General features: G+C 48.7%; 1 pseudogene; it reads right to left on the bottom strand.

Moving 5' to 3' along the window:
- Positions 1–813: 813 nt before the first annotated feature.
- On the bottom strand, positions 814–12,615 carry LOC119001461 (protein NipSnap homolog 1-like; annotated as a pseudogene).
- Positions 12,616–16,760: the final 4,145 nt, after the last annotated feature.

Genomic DNA, 16,760 nt, shown 5'->3' with positions numbered 1-16,760 from the left:
AGTTTTCCTGAAAGGGAGGCAAAATCAAACTACCCAGAGCTTTAGGAAATGTGTGTGTGTGGGTGCACCAGAGAGGTCCCCAAAGTCACTGACCCCATTCCACAGTGGCCTGGTAGAATGAGGGTTGTGCTGACAGAAGGTGGAGAGGGAGAAAAGGGATGCAGGGTGAGGGAAATGCAGGCCCTGGCACACATCTCTGCCTAAGGAAGGAAAAGGGAGGGCGGGCGCTCCCCTTGTACAGAAGGGCTGGAACCGTGCATTCGAGATCTCAGCCTCATCATGTAGGGGAGACAGAGGAGCCCCTTTCCAGCTGTCTTCAAGCGGGAACCCCTCCCAAGTGGCCTTCTGTCATCTCTGTCCTATTGTTCCCGTTCTGTAATCCAGCTTCTGCAGTTCAAACCCAAGATCTGAATTCTAAGTTCTGCCTTCTGGGTTCTTGCTCACTTCCATTCTGTTTCCTGACCCCCAGACCCTTTCCAGCTCTCCTTTCCCAGCCTTTCTGGGTGGATTAGTTGGACCTCTTGCGGACTTGGCTAACTCTAGGGTTTTCCTTTGCTCCTCATGGCAGTTCCAGGCTTTTCCCCAGCGGGAGGGGCTTGGTTCAGACTGTCTAGTATGTGGGGACCAGGGAATTCCTGAGGGCCTGCCCCGCTTTAACCTGTTCCCTTCCTACCCACCTCTACCCACTAGACACATGGCCTTTTTGCAATTAAAGCTAAACTGAGGACTTCCATATTGATAATTGGGGAATGATGGCCTTGAGATGAGGAATCTTAGGGGGAAATGTGGGAAGACATAAAAGGTTGCTGTTCTTCATTCAGAGAAATTAAAGACTGAGGAGTGCGTGGGGAAGATGGGAAGCACCCGGGCAGAGCTGCAAGTCCTCAGAACCCTGCCATCCTTCAGTTCCTCATGATCTGAGCTGAGCATCAGTCCCCAGAGTCCTTCCAGATCTGAGAGGAAACCAAGGCAACAGGACTGGGAGCTCCATGTTCGTGGTTGCCCTGAGGGAGAAGGGGAGTGAGGGGGAGGCAGCAGCAGCAACTGGAGAGGCAAGGTCTTCAAGGGGATCGTGATCTGAGATTCCACGTGTCACATCACGGGGACTATGCTGTAGACATTTTCATCCCAACCTTTCTTCCTCCAAGTAGCATTTCTAGTCTCCTCCCAAGATGGCGGGTCATTACAGGCCCAGAGAAGGTGTGTAACACAGAGCTCTCCCACCCGTGAGAAGAAGCTGCCCACTGCCTCCTGGCTCTCCTGCTGGTGCTTGATGGCCTCAGCCCAGTTGTTCCTCAACTCAACCGTGGTTCCTGGCTTGAGCTTGTATGTCCTCGATTCATAGGTGTTGGGGCCCGCTCTGGGCTGTGGCTCATTCCAGAAGCTTAATTCGAGAAGCATCTGGTTTCTCCAGGACAGCAACATCTGGCGCTGCTCCTTTCCTTGTTCTTTTTTAGCTTGTTTGGCAGTGCGTGAGGGCTGGGCAGCCTCCTGAGAACCACCAGTGGCGCCCTGCCTGGTCCAGCTCCTCACAGCACCAGTTCCAGGTGCCCATGAACGAGCAAGGGCGGTCCTCATCCAGGTTCAACTCGGACAGCATGGCCTCGCTCAGGCTGCTGTAGGCATCCAGGCAGTTGTTGGGCTTTGCATTGGGAAAATGGATTTTCTAGGGGTTGGTGATCTCCTTGGACAGGAGGGTGGAGTGGGCATCCTTCCGGGGACCCACCTTGTTGTGCACAAAGAATGAGTGGAGCAGGCTGCCTTCATTGTCCTTGGAATAGAAGCTCGCCACAGATGCAGCTGCAGCATCGCATTGTGGGGCCCAGGGGGCCCCCAGCAGCCATTGTGCTGCCCACCACAGAGATGTCGCGCAGATGCAGAGCCATGTTGGAGAGCCGCTTCAGTATTATCAGTGGTAAAAATTCCTAACTGTGTCCCTATTGCTGGGTAAATAACTACAGCCTCACGTCTTCTGGGTGCTCTCTGCCAGCCCAGAGCCCTTGGTCCTCTGTCACACCCCTCAGGACCCTCCTAAGATCGACAAAATAAAGGGTTGGCCCTTGACCAACTAAAAAGGACCCTGCTTCAGTTCTAAGGCTTATGTCTGCCCTGACTGGTGGGGATCTGGCCATACTGGTGATTCAATATTCTGAGTATCACTCTACTTGGGCTGACATTGAGCCCCCTCTTCCATTACTAAATGGGCCCCCACTGTGGCCTGGTTTCTGACATGAGGTCCCAGCTCCACTCCTCTTCCTCTCAGTGTGTGCCTGCTGGCACCTTGCCCCAAGGACAGGGGTCTGAACAGTCTCCCCAGGAAGTAATCTGCAGTCCTGAGGCCCTGCTACCTCTGACAGATCACTCTGGAGCTGACTTCTGAGTGGCCCCAGTTCTCTGGAACCACACTGCAGACCCCTTTCTGGGCTTGGCCACATCTTCTGGCACTTGCCCTAGGTTCTGCAGCATCTCCACACTGACAGGTGGTTCTGGTTCAGATCCCAGGCTTTCCCAGCCTGCCCTGTTTCACTGTAATTAATTGGGCTGTGCCTGACAGTGTGTTCAGGTGAGCAATCGGGAGGGGCAAAGCATACCTCCCACCACCTTTAAATGTCCCATCCCTGCCCATATAAAAGGCAGCCAAACTAGCCCGTCTACACTCAGCTTGTACTCTCTGGGCTGCATATGACCCTCCCCTCCTCCTCAGCCCCATTCCCTGGGAGCTGGGTCTCAGCCAGTAGCTGGGCAAAAATGTTACTCTTGTAGATTCTTCCTAGCTCTCCCAGGGCCCTGGCAGGAAAAACATCAGACGGATTGAGGCGAAGGGTAGCTGAATGTGTTCTTAAATCTACCCATTTCCTCCCTGCCTCATCCCGTTTGGATTGAAAATAAGACCTGAAGAGAGAAACGGAGACTTGGCACACTCGTACTGTATTGGAGGGATTGGCGTGGTAGATGCGTGGGAGAAGGTCTTCACCTCTGAAGTCTGTTAGTCACATCACAAAGAACTGTCTGTTTTGCACAGGTATAGGAAGAAGCTTATCTGAGATCAAAGAGTGCTAAGAAAATAATGATCACTAACATTTTTTCGAGTGCATAACCTCAGCAAGGCATTTAGTTAAGACCTTTGCAACTGTTTTCTCATTTTCTTTTCCAAGACACAGACTGCCACAGAATTGCAGAGGTGTGAGCTGGCTGAGGCAGAGGCTGCAAGTTACAAAGCCAACATTCCTTTCCCCTTTTCTCCTGTGTAAGAGTGCCCTGGTTTTATTTGGGATGGCGATGTACCCATAGGAAAGTCTATACTCCCCAGGCTTCTTTGCAGCTTTGTGACTGTGGAGGATGAAAAAATATTTCTCTGCCCTTCTAGGTTCTTTGAGTAATCTAATAATTGATTTAAGACAGTGTAGGGGCTAAAAAATATTAATACTTTTTTCTCCCACCTTCTAAGGTCTTCTGGCTGGGCTAACTATCAAATGAACAGAGATCAATTAATAGGAGAAATCAAAGTGTAACATGTGCATGGGAAATTCACATAAGCATGAAAATTCCAAAGACAGGCAACATTGGGTATATAAGACATTTTTGGACTGGGGTTGGGGGAGGGGTGGGAACTGGTTATTAGATTTTTAAAAAAATATTTTATTTATTTATTTTTAGAGAGAGGGGAAGGGAGGGAGAAAGAGAGGGAGAGAAACACTGATATGTGAGAAATACATGGATCAGTTGCCTCTTGCAGGTCCCCGACTGGGGACCTGGCCTGTAACCCAAGTATGTGCCCTGACTGGGAATCGAACCGGTGACCCTTTGGTTCATAGGCCAGCACCCTACCCACTGACCCACACCAGCCAGGGCTAGGTTATTAGATTTCAGAAGTGCCAATGGGAGATTTACAGGAAGTCGAAGAAGAGCACACGCATGTGGCAGGAAAGTCCTTGCTGGGCGACTCAGTGGGTATCTAGCTAACAGGCATTGGCCTGAAGCCCTCTTATATTCCATATTTAATTCAAATTAGGGTAAGGCTGCATCCTTAAATCCCCTTCCTGAAGCAGGTTTCTCTGTCTGGATCTCTTGGGCAGGTAAGCCAGGAGGGTCAAAGTTTTTTCTAAGTTTAGTTTTTTAATAAACAGCTTAAAATCAATATCCCAAAATGGCAGCTTCAGGTGGCAAAACGTTGGTCCTTTCAACCGATTAACAGAAGAAAACAAATTTGATTACATACATATAGGGGCCTCACAGACACGAGAGGGCCCAAGACAGGCAATCGGCACTTTGATGTCTGCCTGAGTTAAAGAGAAGAGGGTGGGGTCTGAGGCTACAAACAGAAGGAAGACAATGCCCAGGGAGATGGGGAGAGCCAAGGTTTGGTAAACAAAGGTTTGCCTCGCCACTGGTTGACAATGAGTCACAGAGAGGACTTTGATCGCCAGGCCCTGCCCAGCTCCCCCAGACTACCACAGCTCCCCCACATTCCTTGCAGTTTTTTGGACAATAGCTCTCTTCCTGCTCTAGGTCCTCTGTCTAAATTCTGTTAGGCAGTAAAGGGAGAGATAAAAAGAAAAACTTCTGTTTCTTAAAAATAATCAGCCTAGTCCTGGGAAGTGTGGCGCAGTTGGTTGGAGCGTTGTTCTATAGACTGAAAGGTTGCATATTCAATCCCCAGTCAGGGGACAAGGATGGGTTGTGGGTACAATCCTCAATTGGGGCTCTTGTAGGACGCAACTGGTAGATGTTTCTCTCACATTGATGTTTCTCTCTCCTTCTCTCTCTCTCTAAAAAGCAATAAAAAATGTCCTTCGGTAAGGATAAAAAAATAAAAATAAAAATAAAAATAAAAATAAATTAGCCCTGACTGGTGTGGCTCAGTGGATTGAATGCCAACCTGAGACCTAAAGGTCACCCATTCAGTTCCCAGTCAGGGCACATGGCTGGGTTGCAGGCCAGGTCCCCAGTTGGGGGGCGTGTGAGGGGCAACTAATCTCTTGAGACATCAATGTGTATCTCTCACACACTGATGTTTCTCTCCTTCTCTTTCTCCCTTCCTTTCTCCCTAAAAGCAAATAAAAAAATCTTTTAAAAAATTATAATCACCCCCAAATAATCCTTATGTCAAAGAGACATAGTTTGTGGTGGCAAAATTTGCCCCCTTAGATGACTAAGTTTTGGCCAAAGAGGTTTAAATGGACGTGTTTAAGACATAGGCTTCTTAGAGGGAATGACATTCTTCTACCCCTCCTCCTTCCTCCTCTCTGCTGCCTGGAATTCACATGTTTGGCGTGAGTTCCAGCAGCCACGGTGAACCTAGAATGGAAGCCGTGCATGGTGGGAGAGAAAGACAGAAGGAATCTGGATCCCCATGGAGACCTCATAGCCTCTGAAAACAGCCTGCCTGTTTAAAAACGTGTGTGTTTAAGTTATTGTAATCAGTTTCTATTTTTTGAAGTTGAACAAAATTCCTAACTGATACAGGATCTGAGAAGTCAGTTGAGATAAGATAGTAAGAAGCTAAGAAAATTCCTTGGCAAGTGGAACAAGGAAACTGAGAGAGAAAGTTGAACGAACTGGCCAAGCAATTTACAGCCGAACACAGACAGCCCTGGGTGCCTATCGGTGGAGGAACTGGCAGCGGACCTTGTTCCCTGGGCAGCCTTCCCTCCGCTGGCATGTTGCTGGTCCTGCTGTTTAGACCCCTGACCTTTCCTTCCTGGTGATAATATCTATGCCTCATTTGTATTTTAGATCCAGGCTCAGAAAAGCAGCAAAACCAGGCAGGGGACACCAGAACCAGACATGATGACAAATGACCCCTGCCCTGGTGCTGACCAATCAGTAGAGACCATGACCCTGAAAGGGCACACCTGGAAAAGTTGATGAATATTCCACTGAGATCCTCCTCTAAACTCCCAACATTGAAAGGTCTTCACAAACGAAGGACCAAGCATGAGCTCTCCCTTGCTCCCAGGAGCATGTCCGTGCCTTTCCCTTCCCCTCATCTTACCTCACAGACACACATCTCCTAAACCCTAAGCAGGAGTCTCCAACTTCCGGGCCACGGACCACTACCAGTCCAGGCCTGTTAGGAACTGGGCCACACAGTAGGAGGTGGAGCTTGAATGTAATGCTCTTGAATCATCCTAAAACCATCCCCACAACCCGGGTCCGTGGAAAAATTGTCTTCCGTAAAACTGGTCCCTGGTGCCAAAAAGGTTGGGGACCTCTGCTCCAAGGGTCCCCGTAAGACCTGCAACGAGGGGAGCAGTGGGCAGCAGCAGCTTGTCCTGGGCTTAAACCCTTAAAATTGCCCCCAGGGCTCGCTTTTCTCTGACTCTCCAGTGAGCTGACAGCAGCCCGGCCTTGGCTCACTTCTTCCTGTTGTGAAATCTTCCTTGCACGAAGTCAAGAACCCACACACTACTGGATGGCCTTAGGTAGGCCTGCTGCAACCTGGTCCCTTTACCGGCAACACAGTGATTCAACAAATGGGGCCAGGAAAACGGGATATCCACATGCAAACAATGAATCAGACTCTTATCTAACAGCGTATACGAAAACTAACTCAAAATAGATCAAACATGAACATAAGAGTTAAAACTATAACGCTTTTAGAAGAAAACATAAGTGAAAAGCGTCAGGACTTTGGATTGGCAATAATTTCTTGGATATAGTATCAAAGGCACAGGCAACAGAAGAAAAAATAAACTGGACTTTAACAAAATCGAAAAGTTTGTCTGTCAAAGGAAACTATCAAAAGAGTAAAAAGGGAGAAAATATTTGAAAATCACATATCTGATAAGGGATTGCTGTCCACAATATAGAGAGAACTTCTAAAACTCAACAACAAAAACCAAACAACCCAATTCAAAAAATGAGCAAAGGACCTGAATAGACATTTCTCCAAGGAAGTTATATGAATGGCCAATAGCACATGAAAAGATGCTCAACGTCGCTACACAGGAGGGAAATGAAAATCAAAGTCACAGTGAGCTGTCACTTCACACCCATTAGGAAGGCCAGCATCAGAAAAACAACAAGCAAGTGTTGGCGTGGACATGGAGGAACTGGAGTCTTTGTGTGTTACTGGTGGGGACAGAGCAGTGGACCAGCCACTCTGGAAAACAGTTGGTGGCTCCTCCAAAACATTAAATGTAGAATTACCACTTGATTTAGCGGTCCCAGTTCTGGTATGCACACAAAAGAACTGAACGCAGGGACGGGAAGAGACATTTGTACCCCCATGTTCATAGCAGCGTTATTCACAGTAGCCAAAGGTGGACACGACTCAACTGTCCATCACTGGATGAATGGATAAACTAAATTTGGTGTTTCCATACAACTGAATATTTTTCAGTCTTCCAAAGCAATGAAATTTGGACATATGCTACAACATGGACGAACCTTGAAGACACTATGGGAAGTGAAATCAGCCAAACACGAGAGGACAAATATCGTCTGACTCCACTTCATGAGGTATGTAGAGCAGTCAAATCTGTAGAGACAGAGTCGAGTGGTGGAGACCGGGGAGGGGGGTGAGGGCGGAAATGGGAGTTTAAATGAGTACGAAATTTCCATTTGGGATGATGGAAATTTTTGGAGATGAGTAGCGGTAATGGTTGCCCAACAATGTAAAAGTACTTAATGCCACTGAACTTATACTTAAAATGGTTAAAATGGTAAATTTTGTAGTATGCATGTTTTGCTACAATAAAAATATTAAATAAATCAGGAAGTACAACCCTGTTGACAGATGAGCTGAAAATGTATTTGCTCTGAATTGCACAGCTGCTGGAGTAGCCAAAAGAACCAAACCTATGAACCTAGGGTCCTAAGCACGGCCTCAATGCACCTTGTTTGGTGGAACAGGTGCAATCACCTCCCTATCCCTGCATCCTAGAGCCCTTTCCAATCCTTCGATTAACCAGCATCTACCCTTAGGCTAAACAATTCTCTTTTGCAAGGGTGGGGATGAAGAGTTGGGGGTGGGGCTTCGGGACTGAGGTCCAGCCTGAGGCTCTCTCTGTAGGGAGATGAAGTTCAGGACACGTGTTCCCAGGGCAGGGGAGGAAAGCAGTCCCCTTTCTTTCAGGGGGATGAGGAATTCTCTAAGAAGTTGTCATCTTCCTCCCCATCCCCAACATTTCTTTCTCCTCACACTTTGTCTCTGGCTACCAGCTGCTGGGGCCTGTTGGGTATCTGGTATTTGACCTTCCAGACTAGATCAGAAATTCTCCGAGGGCAGAAATCACATCTTCTTCGTGCTATGCTCCCGCACCCCAGCATCAGCAGGAGCCTGTCACTCATGGCCCAAGATGCTGCTTTCAGGGAACTTTCGCTGGTTGCTTGATACTCCCAAGCTCATCTTGTCAGAAGGTGCACCTTGGAAAGGCTCCTGGTTATTCTCCAGGTAACTGCAGAGGCCCAGGAAAGCCAAACCTTGGGAGAGATGTTGAAAAGTTGGATGGGGTCCAGAAGTGGGCAATAGGGTCAGAGCAGGGTCCAGTGGTGGGTAGTGGGTGGCTGCCACAGACTTGGAAGACAAGCCTGAAAGTCTGGTGAGGTGGTCCTGAAGGTGTCATCTAGAGAAAGAGCCAAATGTCAGGGAAAGATTAGCAAGACTGACTCTAGGAGGCTTGTGGCCTCCTTCACACCCAGGACCTCCATTATTCTGGTCACGTCGGGGGCAGGTTTCCCCAGCCTTGCCTTGACTTCCTCTGTGTCTCCAAGGCCAGAGGGTGATGGCAGGAGAAGAAGAAGAATGATTCATAAAGTGCTGGCCGACAGTCACTTGCCCCATCACCAACAGATCTGACGAGAGCTAGTGACTGTTCTCCTCCTCCTCCTCCTGCCCTGGATTGAGCCTCTGGGCCACACTCAGTTTCCATCTTTAAACAGAGACCTGTTGGGAGACTTACAAAAACTAAACTTGCTCCCACCAATCTCTCCTGTACTCTTCTAAGGTCTTGTCAAGCAAAACTGTGAACGATTTTGACACGGGCCAAGATGCTTGGACACCCTTTCAGTGGAACATCAGGGGTTGTCGACACTGAGTGGTCCGATTCTACAGGGATTTATGGCCTTTATTGTCATTGACGATGTTGCATCTCTGTCACAGGGACACAAGTGAAGACACCAGTTCTGCATCTTCCTTCCCGCATCCTTCCCCGCCTACTTATGTGTCTGTGTTTTGGGTTCTCCTGTGAACTGGCTAGAACATCTCACTGGTTCCCTCACGAATCAATGAGTTCAATGAAGTCAAAGGCATGTGTTCCTTCCACATTTGCATAAGAGTCATGATTTTACCATTTCAAAAAGTGTTCTTAACTGTCTTGTGCTTAAGCTGAAGGAATGGAGAAAAGGAGAAGAGGAGAGGAGAGCAGAAAACTGGGCAGGGTAGAAGAAGGGAAAAGAGAAAGAGCAGAGAAAGGAAAAGCCAAGAGGGGAAAGATCAAGGGCAGAATGGGCAGGAGAAAGAGGGGAGGGGAGATCAACACAGCCAAGGAGGAAGTGAAAGACAAGAAACTTCTTGTCCTGCAAACATACAAATGCTCTCCTCTGCTTGAAGGAAAAGTCTTTATTTTGAGTCCGCTGTGAGAGGCCCTCTTGGTCCCTGAGTCCAAGAAGGAAATTGTTTTCTGCCTCTGTCGTCTCTCAGATCACCAGTTATATTAAGCCAAGATCCCTTGGTGGCTGCTGTCTAGAATTTTTCCACTCCCCACCCTTTTGAGTCAGATTGCAAAATAAGGGCATTTGGCAACTTGGACTCTGAAATCAGGCTGCAGAGATGTGGACTGGGGCTCTCAGGCCCCGTGCAGCTGGGCCAAGTGCCCATCAAGGATCCTGCAGAGCTGCCAGCTTGCTCCTGGAGGTGTTCGGGCACTAGCCTGACCTCCTGGGGACACCACACAGTGTTCCCAGGCCTTTCCCAGGCAGCAGGCTATGGTTGCTCCCATGTGCCACGTTTGGGGGTTAGAAGCAGACTCTTTGCCTTGAAATGTCTCTATTGGCTGGGTGCGGATCTGAAGTTTAGAGAGTCAGTTGTCATCATACTAACAAACCCCTTCGTAATATGTCCTCAATCCATTTCCCAAACTAATCTCTTGCCAACACCTGCTACCCATTCTGCACTGAGGCCAGGCCAGCCTACTCACCACTACCTGAACTAGTCAACATTATCTAGGCCTCTGTGACTTTGCTTTCGCTGTTTTCTGTTTAAAATATCTTTTCCCTTTCACCTCCACCTGGTGACATCATACTTATGCTTTCCTTTTATTTTCAGGCAGAGTGAATTATTTCGTCCCTTGAGCCTTCATGTGGACTTTATATACATCTGAACTTAGACACAACACTCATCACTCTGCTTTGTAATCACTTTCCTGTCTGCCAGTCTGTTCTTCAAGGGCAAGAGCCCAGGTTTATTCATGGTCTGTCCCAGGACTTGGCTTAGTGCCTGGTACATTCATTCAGTCATTTAACAAATTTATTGAGCACTGACTATGTGCCAGACTGTTTTCTAGGTGCTGGACAGTGAACAAGACTGATGAAGCTCTCTGTTCTCCCGGAGCGTGTGTTCTTGTTGGAGAGGCAGGCAACATACAAATAAGCAAAACAAATAATATGCCAGGTAATGATAAGTGCCAGAAGAAAACCAAGGTGGCTAAGGGCACAGAGAATGATGAAGGGTGTTAGTTGAGACAGGATGGTCAGGGAAAGCCTCTCTTGTTAATGCGGCATTTAAATAGAGAACAGAAGGAGGTGAGGGGGTAGGTCATGTCCGTATCTGGGGAAACAGCCTTCCAGGCAGTGGGAACAGTAAGTGCAAAAGTCCAGAGGTGGGAGTGTTTCTGGTGTGTTCAAGCAACACCAGGGAGGTGGCTGATACGGTCAGAGTGGTGAGTGACAGAAAGAGCTGTAGGAGAGGAGCTCAGAGGGGCCAGAGAACTTGGCCTTCCGGCCAATGTAGAAGCTTGAGCTTTTGCTCCAAGCGAAATGAGAGCCATTGCAAGGATTTCAGGAGAAGAGAGACAATCTAACTTAAATTTTAGAGCATTTATGATCTCACGTGACCTCCTGGCTACACTTCAGAAAACAGATTATCCGTGGTGGGTGCTCACTAAGGGCCATGGTAATATGGGACCAGATGCAAGTGGCCTTGGAAGACACTGTGAACGTGTCCTTGGTTGAATGTGAAATGGCATTGTCTGCTCTCTTTAATCGTTGTTCTCCTTCTCTTTCTTCTCCCTTGGAGAAGGGCCCCAGCTAATGAGGATTTTCTGCCCATGGCACTGAATGAGCCTGGAGACACACACAAAACTCATGGGAAATAACGAGGCCCTGGCTCAAGAGAGACTGGCCTTTCCTGTAACAGTTCACCCAATAAGTCAAGGCAGACTTCCTGGAGGAGGGAATTTGAGTTTTCCAGTGACTAATATAAGCCAAAGCATGGCAGGAAAAACTGGCCTTTCACAACTGTAGCTGTACGACTGTTGGCTCTGAGTCACCTTCAGGGTGGCCAAACGAGCGCTAATAAAAGCTTGCCTGAGAGAAGGACTGAAATACTTTCCTTCCCAGGCACATATGGTATATCCGCAATGTTGAAATATCCAAATTAAAATATCCTTGAAGATGGCATCTCTCCACCCCTCCACTGCTATCCCTACAAAAATCTCTAATGGATTTTCAGAGAAGGCGGCCGCTAAAGTGCCTTAGGGGAGGGGACTTCCAGGAGAGCCTTTATTCTCATTACAAAAAAAGGCTTCTTTGTCCACCTCCCATCTCCCAGGGAGGAATTCGGAGAACACCCACTAAGAAGGGGCTGCTGCAGGCAGCGGGGTTTGAGGGGCGTGTCTGCCGCCTGATTCTTCACCCGCGGTGTAGTGGAGGCCAGTGTACGGCAGAGGGCGCACAGCACCCAAGCCCGGCGCCCCGCGCCCCGCGCCCCGCGCCCCGCTCTTCGGGCACATCCTCTTCCAGCCGCGCTAGCCCCCGTGCCCCACCGGCCGATTGCTGGCCCAGACTCTGAGGGCCCCTGGGCAGGGTCAGGAAGCGCCGTCCTAGGCTATTCCTCAGCCTTCCTCAGGACCCCTGCCCTGGCCTTGGCCACAGCCCTTTCCGGTTAACCTAGTCCCCAGCCCCCAGGCAGTCCCGATGCACCACACCCTTCGTAGGCCAACGCTCTCCTCCCGCAGTTCCTTGACTTCCAGGTGTGGCCACTAGGGAAGGGTGGTGGTCAGGGTGGGTAGTGTTCGTGAGGACCTGGGCCTTGGACCCCGGACCCGGAGGATTAGAGGTTTGGTAGAATGAAGCCGCAGGTGAGAGGTCTAAGCAGAGTCACCCCCGAACCTCGCCCTTGGTAAGGGTCGTCTGACCTCAAGCCTCGGCACTGGACTCTCTCTCTCCTCGGGGATAAGAGTAGAGCCCAGGGCCCTGGGAAAGGAGGGAAGGCTTATGCAATGTTTAATTCTGCAGGACCTGGCATATGGTGGGGGCCAATCCATATGTGAGTAAATGAATGAATGAAAGAAATGGAAATGGCCTGTAGCTTAAGACCCAGCCCTGGCCAGCCCTGAGCTGGCACATTACCTTGCCACACTCACCTTGCTCGTTTCTCTCCCCTCCAGCCATCTTCCCACAACTCCCAGCACTCCTTTCACTTTCTGCCAATGCTCAGAAGTCCTCACTAGCTGCCTGGTCCAAATCCCTTCTGTGAGCATTCAAAGTTCTGTAGTCTTACCCCAACCTACTGCTACAGGCACACTCTTCTGCTTGAATCTGCTCTCCGGCTACACAAAATCTACTCCAGTCTTCCGAATGTGACTTGAAGTGGCCTTCTTCCTGGGAGCCATCTCCTTTTTCCCTATCAGCAGCAGCACCTCCCTTTTCTCCAAATCTTTCTCCTCCTTCAGGGTCCAGCCTCAAACCCGATTTCCTTCCTCCAGAAAGTGTTTCCTGACTTCTTCAGCCCATAGTAGGTTTTCCTGTCTGTGACCTCGTATAGCATATGCTCCATGGCCCTTTCTTTGGTGCTTTGTCATGTAGTACTTTTGTGACTATCTTTTCCCTCCTGTTATTGTAAACCTTTGGAAAGCAGGACCCACGTGTTTATCTTTCTATCTCCCTTTTCAGTTCATTTAACATTTATTGAGCATCTACTGCATACCAGATGTAGAGTCTAGCATATATGGTCCCGATGGAATCTGGGGTACAGCTCCCTACAATAAAGTTGGAAAGAAAAGAAACATGCGGCTTTAGGAAAAGTCCAGGGTGTGGCTCTGTCATGGGGCACTCACTAGAAAAAGTCCCAAATGACTTTCTTTGGGAGTACTCAGCATTCTGGATTAGGAAGCAGTCTCATTCTCCAAGGGCGTGTCTTGCCATTCACAGAGCCACTCACTCACCCATTCCCTCTTTCATTCATTCATTTGATAAATACTTGTTGAGACCACACTTTATTCGAGTGACTCATAGGATTGGTCATGCTGCAGCTTCAGGGCTGGCTGGTGTGTGTGTGTGTGTAATACTAGGAAACTGGAAAGCTTTTGTTGTGAGTTGCTTCTTTGTCAGTTCCTGTTTGGAGGCATAAGTCCTTGCTGGAAATGGACTTGGGAAGGACTGGGTGGGTGTGACAAGAACAGGAAAACCTAGGACTTTATGGAGGAAAGGAGAACCATCATCCTTTGCTGAGGGTGAGGAGCCCAGACTCTACCTTGTAGTTCACTTTGGAACAGCGTGCATTGCCAGAAAACACACTGACTTAAAAGTCCTTTCTTTCTGTGATCATCCAAGTTTTCCCAAACAGCTCTCTGAGGTTAGGTCCGTTTGCAGATAGAAAAGCTGAGGCTGAGATCCAGGTTTCCCCAAGTCACTTGGCTCTGACAGCAATGGGCCCAGACCAGGTCATTCACATCCTGGTCTCCTCAGCTTCATTGAAAGGAGCTCTGTCCCCAACACCTTTGGGACCCTCTATGCTGGACTCTACACCTGGTGTGCAGCAGAGGCTCAACCTGCTCCGCATGCAGGAACACCCAGGTCCATTGAGGCACCAGTCAGGGGAGTCTCTGGCTACCCATTAGGAATAAGGCAGATCCCTGGAATAAAATATTTTGAGCTTCAGCTTAAAGTGATGGTCCCCACCATATCTGGCTACTAGCAGCTCTCTATTTCTCCTTTAGAAATGTAAGGGTAACTAATTACCAAATCCTGACTCCAGCTGACTTCTGAGCTCTAACCTTCAGGCCCAAATTCTAACCAGTCCTCTAAATTAGTGCCCCCCCCCATTCTAAGTACATTATATCACTTCACCCCTAAGGGCAACTCAGCCCCTCTCAAACCCTCACTGGTGGCCTGATGCTATCTTTAACATCCTCCCTATAGCCTGGAGTGGGTAAAAGCTGCCTGTCATAGCATACTGGAGCAAGGAGAAGGTCCAAAATTAGGATGCAAGCAGCCAAGAGGAGCTGGCAACTGCATGAATTTGCCATTGTTATGAAAGTTGCCCTTCTTCCTTCTCAGGTACCCAGGCCTTCATGTTGACCTCAGGGCCTTTGGGAAGAGGTGGAGGTTGGGGGCAAGAAATAGGTATGTTAACCTTCTAGAGATTTTTTAGAGAGACCTAAAACAGGCAACATTTGTCAGAAGAGATGAAGCATTAATGGAGGGATTCTAGCTATTCAGGCATTCATTCATTCAACAATCATTATATGAACAATTCAAAGGACCAGGGTACTCAGGCCAGCTGTAATTCACAGAGTTGCTGCCCTCAGACACAGTGCTATCTAGAGGCAAGTTATTATTATTATTTTTTTGAGCCCTTGCAATGAGTTAGGTACTGGGGTTAGTTACTTTTTCCTGTTATATTTTATTGAATTTCTACAACCCTATGAAGGAGAAACTACCATTCCATTTTGCAGATGAAGGGCAAAGCTAGAGACTGAAAGGCTAAGCTAAGTCCTTTTTCCTGCATTGCCTCTGGGTGGGAAGGGAAGTTTTCCAGTAACCCTAACTTCTGGTTCCCGAGTAAGTAGCCTCTGGCACCAGCTAGTCCCAGACTGCAAATGTGGAGCCAGAACATTGGGCCTGATTCTCTCTAAGGCCCCGCCCACCCCGGATACACTGAGCCTATCAGATTGCAAGCCCTGTGGGCATGGCCGGAGCCTGTTAGAATGGTTGCTGGGTGTCTGTGGAGGGACAGAGCAGGAGCCTTGGAGTTCCGTTTGCTGGGGCTGCTCTTTTCCTTCGTGTCCAGATCTCCCCGTTTCCTTGTTGACCACCAGGGTTCTGAGTCACTGGAGAGCCATGGCCCGCTCTGGCTGCCCATTAAAGTCACGGGCAGACTAGCTTTGCGCACAAAGCATAAAGCCCAGCTTTAAAGGAAGCAATTCTGCTTCCACTTTATGATCATCATAAAAGTGCTATCTCCTCATCCTTGTGCAGAAGAATGACCCCTGCCCCTGAGATTCTAAGAACGTGGTTATAGGAAATATGAACTAATAAACAGAGCCGGATATGACAGATTCCATTCGCAGAGCACTAACTGCATGCCGGGCACTGCAGCTTTCCGCAAAGGTGATCTCATTTAATGCAAAGTAACATCAGCATACATCCCAGCAGCTTTTCTCCTGCAAGACATCACTGAGGTGGGAAGAGGTGGGGGAAGGGGCTCAGAAGACCTTACCTTGAAATGCAAATCCTGTCCAACACTGGCTGTATGATGCGTGGAAGTTACTTCACCAGTCTGAGCCTCAGCTTCCATAGCTGCAAAAAGGGAGTGTTCTCTGCCTCTATGGTGAAGAGCTGTTTGTGAGGGCTAAGTGGGATGTACCCGTGAAGCACCGAGGATGGTGCCTGGGATGGAGTAGGGCTTGGGTGTTTATTTGCTCATTTTACAAATGTGCACTGAGTGTCTGTGATGTGCGGGCACAATTCTAGGCACTGGCACTGAAACAGTGAACAAAACAAACCCCACTCCTGCTCTACGGAGTATTCAATCTTGGTTTCTTTTCTCCCTGTGTATTCCCATACACATTCACGTTGATTAACTCATTTTAAGTTGAAATATTTATTTACTTAGCTTTGAACCACCCAGGTCAAGTAGGAATAAAGAGGATTAACTCCACGTGTTGGCTGGAGAGACAGGAACCTAGGGAGATTAGGTGATTTACACAACACATCTGTAACAGACTCCAAACCACAGACTGCTCTGTTTCCAGCCTGGTCTCCTCCAGGGGGTCTTTCTTTTGACATATATTCTAGGCAGCCCCACACTTCCTCTGGGGCTGTGAGCTTTCCAGAGAAAGTTCCTGCGGAGAGCTCACTGCTGGACGTCTAGCCAATCCCACTTACCGGTGGAGTGCAGTGCTGGGCAGCAGGGCAGAGCCCTCCTTGGGGGAATAGACTTGCCTCACTATGATGGGGAAGCTCAGGTAGAGAAAAAGGTAAGGGTAACGGAGTTCCCCTAGCCCCTCCCCACACCCAGGACGGACCCACTGCCCACTTAGGTTCTTTCCTGCTGAGACTCCTCCCATCCCTTCCTCCACACTCCACTGATGGACGAGGACCCTGCAGGATCCCTGTGCAGAGTGGGAAGAGCACCAAGATCTTGGGTGTACAGGGACAGCAGGTAAGAGGACTTGTGTTTAATAAAACTGGCCCTCACATTTATCAATATGTAGCAAAATTTATCCTAAGCAAAAGTCAGGGGAGTGGGCAAAAACCAAATACCCACTTGTCCATTCACGAGAGAGTTGTTTGGGATTACAAAACTTTGGAAA

Source organism: Sturnira hondurensis, unplaced genomic scaffold (assembly GCF_014824575.4).
Source record: "Sturnira hondurensis isolate 20B ecotype Veracruz unplaced genomic scaffold, ASM1482457v3 Scaffold0016663, whole genome shotgun sequence".
In the NCBI taxonomy this organism is placed as follows: domain Eukaryota; kingdom Metazoa; phylum Chordata; class Mammalia; order Chiroptera; family Phyllostomidae; genus Sturnira; species Sturnira hondurensis.
Note: the sequence above shows the minus strand (reverse complement) of the source record. Positions and strands in the feature narration are given on the sequence as shown.